The sequence below is a fragment of the Phyllostomus discolor genome, chromosome 3, assembly GCF_004126475.2.
Source record: "Phyllostomus discolor isolate MPI-MPIP mPhyDis1 chromosome 3, mPhyDis1.pri.v3, whole genome shotgun sequence".
Classification (NCBI taxonomy): Eukaryota; Metazoa; Chordata; class Mammalia; order Chiroptera; family Phyllostomidae; genus Phyllostomus; species Phyllostomus discolor.
This window is the reverse complement of record NC_040905.2, coordinates 167710218-167719392: the sequence shown is the minus strand read 5'-3', so window position 1 is coordinate 167719392 and position 9175 is coordinate 167710218.

Below are 9175 nucleotides of genomic sequence, written 5' to 3'. Positions count from 1 at the left end.
AATTACCTCCACAAGTTACACCCTCAAGGGGTGGACTCAGTGGGCAACAGAGCCCCAGTGAAGTAAATCCTGATCCATGGAGTGGGTTGTTGCACAGCTGATCCTTTATGGTGATCCTCTTGCTGCTGATTGGCCTAGAGGTAAATTCCTCCTACTGATATGCCAATAGTAATATAGTCTCAACTACAACAGGAAGGTGTACACAGCCCACATGGGGGGGAGTACACGTGGAGTGTCCAGCTTGGGTGAAAGAGGAGGCTGTGCCACTGGATCCTACAGGATGCCTGCTATATTAGGCTACTCTGTCAAGCATATAAGATGTAGAATCTCTACCTAATGCATTGAACCAAACACAGGGAGGCTGCCAAAAGAAGGAGACAAACATGAAAGATCAGAATGAAATTCCATTAAAAAAAAAAAAAAACAACTAAACAAAATGGAGACAAGTAATCTACTAGACGTGGAGTTCAAAACATTGGTTATAGGGATGCTCAATGAACTTAAGTGAAGAATAGATGAATTTAGAGGGAATTTCATCAGCATAAAAAAGGACATGGAAATCATAAAAAAGAACCAGTCAGAAATGAAAAATACACTAACTGAAATGAATAATTTATAGGGAATCAACAGTAGAGCAGATGAAGCTGAGAATCAAAACTCATTTGGAGTATAAGGAAGCAAAAATGCCCAATCATAACAGTAAAAAGAACAAAAACATGAGAATAGTTTAAGGAGCCTTTGGGACAATTTCAAGCATGCCAGCATTTATATCATGGGGGTGCTGGAAGGAGAAAAGAGAGAAAAAGAAATTGGAAACCTATTTGGAAATATAATGACAGAGAGTGCTCCTAAGCTGGTGAAGGAAGTAGGCATACAAGTTCAGGAAATGCAGATAGTCCCAAACAAGATGAAAACAAGAGGACTACACCAACATACATCATAATTAAAATGTAAAGTTTAAAGACAAAGAGAGAATCTTAAAAGCAGCAAGAGAAAAGCAGTTACTTACAAGGGAGCTCCCATAAGACTGTCAGCTGATATCTCAATAGAAACTTTGCAGGCCAGAAGGGATTGGCAAGAAACATTCAAAGTCATGAAAAGCAGCAACCTACAACCAAGATTACTCTACCCAGCAAAGCTATCATCAAAGGATAAATAGCTTTCCAAACAAGAAAAAACTAAGAGTTCATCATCACTAAACCAGTCTTACATGAAATGCTAAAGGGTCTTCTTTAAGAAGAGAAGGTAAAAAATATGAACAATAAAAATGGCAATAAATACATATCTATCAACAATTGAATCTGAAAAACAAAATAAATAAACAAGCAGAACAGAAACAGACTCAGAGATACAGAGGACATTCTGATGGTGACCAGATGAGAGGGGTTTTGGGAGGTTGGGTGAAAAAAGTGAAGGGCTTAAAAAGTACAAATTGGTAGTTACAGAATAGTCATGGGGATGTAAAGTACAGCATAGGGATTATAGTCAATAATATTCTAAAAGCTGTGTAAGGTGTCAGATGAGTATGAGATTTATCAGGATGATCACTTAGGAAGTTATATAATATTTAATATTGGGATGTACCCCTAAAATGAATATAACATGGTATATACATAAAACTAATATGGGGTATACACCTAAAACTAATATAATATGGCATGTCAGCCATAATTGAAAAAAATTAAATAAAAAGGAATAATAAGACAAACAAAAAGCTGTAGAAAATTTTAGTGTCATAGACTAAGGGGCTGTGGGGAAGGCAGAGTGATCAATTGTTTAGAATGGCTGAGGGGTGTGATAACACTAATGCTGAAAAGTGTCCACTTATTTAGAAATCTGAGGTCATTGCATCATTACATTAAGAAGAGTGGGAAAAGGGGGAAAGGGTGGTGAAGAAATGGGGGACATCTGTAGTAGTGTCAACCATTAAAAAAATTTTTTTTAAAAGGTGGAAATAACCATCTGGTTGAGTAGGAGGAGGAGTAACAAGGCAGTGAACAAACATAAAAAGGAAGTATAGTCAATTCTTGCATAGTTTGTAGAAAAAAAACAATAGCCTTGATCAATATACAGATTTGAAAGACAGGAAAAAGAAAAGAGACACAAGAAAAATAGACAAATAGAAGGAAAATAGAATCCACATGTCACCTAAACCTCCTTATTTAAAATTAGATTTTCAATTTGGATCAAAAACTAAATAGAGAGGGTGCACATATGTGTTTGTGCATACAGTTCTCTAGGGGTTCACCTAAAATGAAGTGATAAAGGTTAGCACTGACTGGTGTGGCTCAGTGGATTGTCTCCCTCACAAAACCGAAGGTTGCTGTTTAGATTCCCAGGCAAGGCAGGTGCCAGGGTTGCAGGCCAGGTCCCCAGTTTGAGGCGTACAAGAGGCAACAGATAGATGTTTCTCTCACACGTGAATGTTTCTCTTCCTCTATTTCTCCCTCCCTTCCACTCTCTCAAAAATATAAATAAATAAGTGAATCTTTAAAAAAAATGGCAAAGGTTAAATAAAGTGACTGGTAAAGATGAACAAGGCAGAGGCCAAGAAAAATATCAGGAGTAGTCATATTGATATCAGAAAAGAATAGAATTTAAGGGGGAAAAAGTGGGTAAAATAGGTGGTTACCTTGTACGGGCACATTCATGGTGTAGCTATAACAGTGCCTACATTCCATCAAAATATATAAAGCAAAAATTTAAAAAACAGCAACAGCAGGAGAATTTCATGAACATCACAGCCTTACTCAAAAAAGATACTGAATTTTAATAATATGAATATTCTTTTCAAATATTGTGAAACCTATACAAAAATATAGGATCTAATAAGACTATAAGTAACACTTTATAAACTACATTTTCTGACCACCAGGCAATAAAGTGAGCAATAGATAACAAAAGGATAATTTTTAAAATAGTAAAATACCAGAAGTTAAAATACTCTCTTTATTAGATCAAACAGAAAATACAAATTATAATCAGAGTTTAAGAAAATAAAAATTAGAGAACCCTACATATTCAAAATATACCCAAAAGCAGTATGTAGAGAAAAATTCAGAACTTTATATGATTTTACTATTATCCATGAATGAATAAAACTCTAAAAGAAGTTGAAAATGTCTTGGAACTTTAGCACCCAGATCATTTTAAAGGCAAAATCTTTCAAACCACTAAGGAACTAATATCTCCTTTAGAATTTAAGCTGTTAGAACATAGAACATACAAAATGGTAGGACAGAACTCAGTTCACTTTTGGAAGTAGTTTTACCCTGGCTTACCAGAATAGTCAAGAGTATTTTATTTAAAAAAAGAAATGTAGAGGAATTTGCCCTACCAGGAATTATAGCCTATTTGGAAGACATGAGAATTTATAAAAATTTAATATATTTTATGAATAGCATTCCAAATCAATGGGGAGAGCATTAATTATCCATTGTGTTTAGCCAACTGATTATACAGAAAAAAATTAAGGTACATCATACTATATACCAAAATAAATCCTATATCGGTTAAAGATTCAAAATGAAAGCACTTAAAATATAGAGATTTATCAATCACAACTTCCTGAAAAACTCAAACGCACAAATCTAAAGGTAGAAACCAATAACACAAAGATTAATAGATTTAACTATTTAATAATGTGAAACTATTATAAATGAAAAATTACCCTAAACAAAATTAAAATGTATTTTGAAAGGGTATCTTTTCTAAAAAATTATTTCATTTATTTATTTTTAGAGAGGGAAAGGGAGGGAGAAAGAAGACAGAAACATTGATGTGAGATAGATACATCAATCAGTTGCTTCTCGCACTCCCTCTACTGGGGACCTGGCCTGCAACTCAGGCATGTGCCCTGACTGGGAATTGAACCTGTGACCTTTCAGTTTTCAGGCGAGCACTCAATCCACTGAGCCACACCAGCCAGGGCAACAGGGATCTTTAATGAATAACTTATTACAAGTTAAAAATGTGCACATATTTAGAAAAATCTGAGAGATGATATGTACTGGTACTTGACAAAATAACAAAAGTAGTCAATAAATATTTAGAAAATGTTCACCACACTTTCTTTCAGTCAGAAAGACAATATAAAATAATGAGGTACAGTTATTTGCCTTTGGAATTAGTGAAGATTTTAAAAAATAAAGCATTCACTTTGTTAAGAATTGGGAGAGATGGGCACATTATTAGTGGGAATTCAGATTGGCACATGTTTTCTAGGAGACAATTGGGCTATAAGGATTAAAAAATACAATGAAAATGTTCTTAGGACTTTAAGGAGAGACTTTTGGAAAGGAGGTAGCAACAAGATGTCCACGTTTCTTCTGTGGTCCCTCCCCGTCTTCATTCCAGCCGACTCAGTCTCCCACCACCTCTCACCTGGACTCCTTGAATAGCCCCTTAACTAGTTCATTCACTTTTCTTGTTTAATTTTGTCTTCCACTTTGCAGTGCCAGTGGTCCCAAAGATAAAATGTCCATATCCTTCATTTTGCAAGGACTTCCTGTGTCCCTGTCATCTACAGCTTTAGGACCAATCGTAACATGGTGTGCAAGGTTCTCCACATCTGTATCCCTGCAAATTCTCCAGGCACATTTTTATCCATCATTTTGCCACCCATTCATAATACCCATCTGCTCACAATTGTGTCAGATATGTTACCTCTGCTCATGTTATTCCTTTCATTTGAAATCCAGTCCTGCCCTCTTCATGCACCATTTCTTTGGAAGGAGAGCTCAGCCTCCCCCAGGAAGCTCTGTGGGGCTCTCTGGGCCAGGGTAGGTAGCCCTCCATTGACTTCCACAGAACACTGTTATCTGCTTACACCACATTGTGTTGTGGGATTCATTCATGTTGTTGTAAGTAGTTGCAGTTGTTCATTCTGGTTTCTGTGTTCAATTATAAGAATATACCGCAAGCATTGTTGAATAATTTCTCCAGATTTTGGCTAATAGGAGTAGTGTTTCTATTAGTGTTCTTTCATATGTTATTGTGGTACACACACACACACACACACACATGCATTTCTGTCAGTTATATATCTAAGACTAGAACTTAGTCATAGGGGGAAGTGGGCAGAATACCAAAAATGGCCCCCAAGATTGCACACCCGAATGCTAAGGAGATATCCAGGTGGGCTTTATGATAGGGAGATATCCAGGTGGGCCTGGTCTGACAACACCAGCTTCTTAAAAAGCAAGAGAAAAAGGCTGGGAGCAGAAGAGGAAATCATGTCTGAAGTGTGAGATATCCTTGCAGCATTGTTGCTGGCTTGATGATACAGCGGTCCACAGGCAAGGGCTGGACAGTGGCCCTGAGGACCTGAGTGTGGCCGTCTGCTCACAGTCAGCATGGAAACAGCCCCTCTCTGTCCTAGAACCTCAAGGACCTGAATTTTGCCAACAACCTAGATGAGCTATGACACGGATTTCTCCACCGAACCTTAAACGGGGACTCAATGCTCCCCACTCCTTGGGTGTCGGCCTTGTTACACCCCAACCAGATGACTCTCTCATGCTGTGTCAGACTTATGACCTACAGAACTGTAAGGTAAAAATGGTTTTAAGTTTGTGGTAACTTTTTATACAGCAACAGAAAATTAATACATAGAGTTTGCATGTATTCATTTTACTAGGTGCTGCCAACAGTTTTTCAAAGTACCAGTTTGTATTCATTTCTTTAAAAAATACCTTTAAAAGTGTTCATATTCTTGACAAAGCAATTGCATATCCAAGAAATTATCAGGAATGTCTGCAAAGATTTAGTTGCAAAAATCTACACGGTGGTATTTTTTTATAATAATGAAAATTTGAAAACAATCCAATGTTCAGTTCTAATGGATTGTTTAAATAACAATGGGATATTATTCACCCATGACAAATGATGTGGAACAGCTTTCACCAAAGATATTCTGTAGAACATTAGTTTTCCAAATGTTATGTGAGCAGGGGTGTCCAACCTGAGGCCCATGGGCCCCATGCAGCCCAGGATGGCTGTAAATGTGGCCTAACACAAAATTATAAATTTACTTAAAATATTATGAAATTTTATTGTGATTACATGTCGTAATGTATTTAATGTGTGGCCCAAGACCAGTCTTCTTCTTCCAGTGTGGTGCAGAGACGACAAAAGTTTGGACACCCCTGACAGAGAAACCCCACGGCTGAGTGAGTTTGACTGAGATACCATGGCAAGGCGAACCAGGTTTTCCCACTGGAGCTCCGCGCAGGCCTTTACAAAAAGGCATTGTCAGCACCTGAGGGGCTGACGGTGCAGAATTGCATAAACCTATTTGACTGTGGTGGTTTGGCTTTGTTTGGGGGGCTACATTTGGCAAATTAGACTTTGGGAAATGGCATAGAAACATGTTCATGATATATTTGGTGCAAAAAGTGGTGTGAATAGCTTAGTCGCACTTTAAAATGTGTAGGAAAATGTGTAAAGCTAGAAGGATTTAAAGGTTATTACACAGAAATGTTAACTGTGATTATTTTGATGGATGATTTTAAATTTATATTCCTTATCTATATTTCTCCTAAGTTTCTACAAAGTGAATACGCATTACATTTGTAAGAGGGGAAAAAATGAAAATGTCAGAAGGTAATCTGAATACCGTATCTGAAAACAGCAACATTAAACCTCTAGCTCTCACATGAGGGTTAACTTGCTAAGTGGTCTGGCTTTTATTAAATTAGATTTGTTAATGATCTGTTTCTGGACTGCCTGTCTCACTAGGACAGGCCAGCCTGGGGCTCACACCCTGCGATCAGCTTGGGTTGGCTTGGGGTGGCCTCTGGGATTACCGTCTTTGCAGAGCAGTGAATTTTCACAACTCTTATCTGTGTCTTCATTAAGGCTGTGCCTGTTCACCCTGGCATTGAACTTCAGGTTTCATCTCTTCCAAGTGCAGCCTCTGCTCCACCCATCACTACCAAACACAGTTCTTTCCAGGTCAAGATACCACATTAAGGTTTTCTAAAAAGCCCGACCCATGTTGAAATCCATGCAGGGAACCAGGTCTAGGCAAAGCAATTATAATTTCTCAGTTTCCTTGTCTATGAAAGTGTATGTGTATGTGATATCCCATGGTATTATCAGGATTAAATGAGTAAGATTTAAGCATAGTGAGTACATAGCACGGTCTAGGTTTTCAACAAATACTTGTTTGTTACAACTCACCCTTGCAGTGTTAATATGGCCTTCAGTTAATAATAGTTTCTCCCTGTGGATGGGCCCAGTTTTCTTCCATCAGCCCTTGTGTATGGGAAGAGCTTGAAGCTGGGGGTGGGAGGGCACAGGTGCTGGTGTCTTGTTGGCATCGGTGTCAGTGAACTGAGGCATTGGTCAAACCTACCCCATAGTCTGTCTTTGTAGGGCCCACAAGCAAATGATGGTTTCTACACTCTTAAATGGGCGAAGAAGACAAAAAGAATATTATACCAGACATAAGAAATGTATGCCACATTCAAATTTCGATGTTGGTGAGTAAAGTTTCATTGGGACACTGTCACTCACTCACCTGCTGTCTATGACGGCTGCTGCTGTCGCACAGTGACAGAGCCGAGCGTTTGTGGCAGATACTGACGGCCTGCAGTGCCTAAAATATTCCCTCCGGCCCCTCAGGGGAGAGCGCAGCGCCTGGTGCTCCAAAGTGTTTCTTATCGAAGTAGTTCTGGAAGGCAAGCTTTAAATACGAGAGGTGTTGCTCACTGGATCGCATTTAAAAAAAAATTAAATTAAATACCTTTTGAAGGCTTAACTTTGGAAGTTTCTATTACCATCCCTTCTCTTCAACCCCAGTGACATCGGAAAGAGGTCTGGGTCTGCAAACCGGGCATGGCTAAGGCCGCCGCCTGTGGGCCAGGAGCCACCGGGTCAGTGGCCAAGCCTGGCTTGTGGGTGCAAGCATTTAGGTTACATCTTTATTTTTAAACAATTATCATTTTAGGTTTGTTGTTATTGTTAGAGAAACAAGACCCCTCCCCCTGGGTCTTCTTACTTCTCACAGTGGTTCTTTTTGCCCACCACCGTATTTGGACCATGGCTCTTCATGCCAGAGTCTGGTAAAAAGAAAAGGAACTATTTAATCAAAAGTTGTACAGGCTTAGAGTAATGGTGGAATGTTGCTGTTAAACTCCAAAGTCCCTTTAAAACACCCACAAACACAGACACACACACATAGTCCTGCCTCCCCTTGCCAAACCAGGCCAGTCAAGGGTACTGTATCTCAGGAGAAGAAACAGAAGTCCGTGTAGCTTGGCTACACTCCCGGTTCTTCCCAGTGATCCGTGCTCGGCTGGGCAGGCCTCCCGCAGTTGCCAGCACCATCATCAGCTGTGTCGCAGGGATTTCCAGTTCTTAATCTAAAACCACGTGGCACCTCCTCATGGCCCGCCAGCGAGAGTCCTTTCACCCCTTTTCTTCCCACACAGTCTTATTTTGTTCCCTGTCCCTCGTGGCAAACCAACCACCTTTCAGTTTAAATCCAAGCCTGGAACCTCCTCTGTAACCCCATTTCTGACTCTTCCCACAATCGGCTACACCTGTCAGCACTCCCATATTTTCTGCCTTCCTTGGCTGCCATAGTTTGTCTGGGCAGGCGTGACCTCTTGGGGTGGAGCGAACCATCTCCAAGCTCTTGCTCAGGTCCTGTAACTGGGGGAGCTGCCCCCAGTTACATCCTAGGTCAAAGTCATGCCCATTTTCGGGGCTCCACACAGGCTAGGAGGCTAGTCTGCTATTGATATGCAAAATAGCTCTCAATCCCCATGCAGCTGCTTTTCTCAGCTTTGAGCTAGGCTTGTGGAGGCTTTGGGGCCTCTCACCCTATGCCCCATTAAGCCTGTACTCTGTTACATTTTCATAGGTTCTAACTGATGTTTGATCAGTGTTAGAACACTTCCTTTGCCATTGGCCTCCCTTGTTATTGACTTGGCCAAAAAGTTTGTTTAGCTTTTTTCAGTGAAATGGCTCTACTAGTGCTTAGTTGTATTTAAGTTCATTTGAAACAATTTTGTTAGATTGTAATTTGACAGCTGTCAGATCAGTGTGCATTTAAAAATAAACTTATGAAAAGTGATAGATTTTTGTGCAGCCATTTTAATATTGAAGATGGAAGAAAATAAGCAACATTTTCAGCATATTATGCTTTATTATTTCAAGGAAAGTGTAC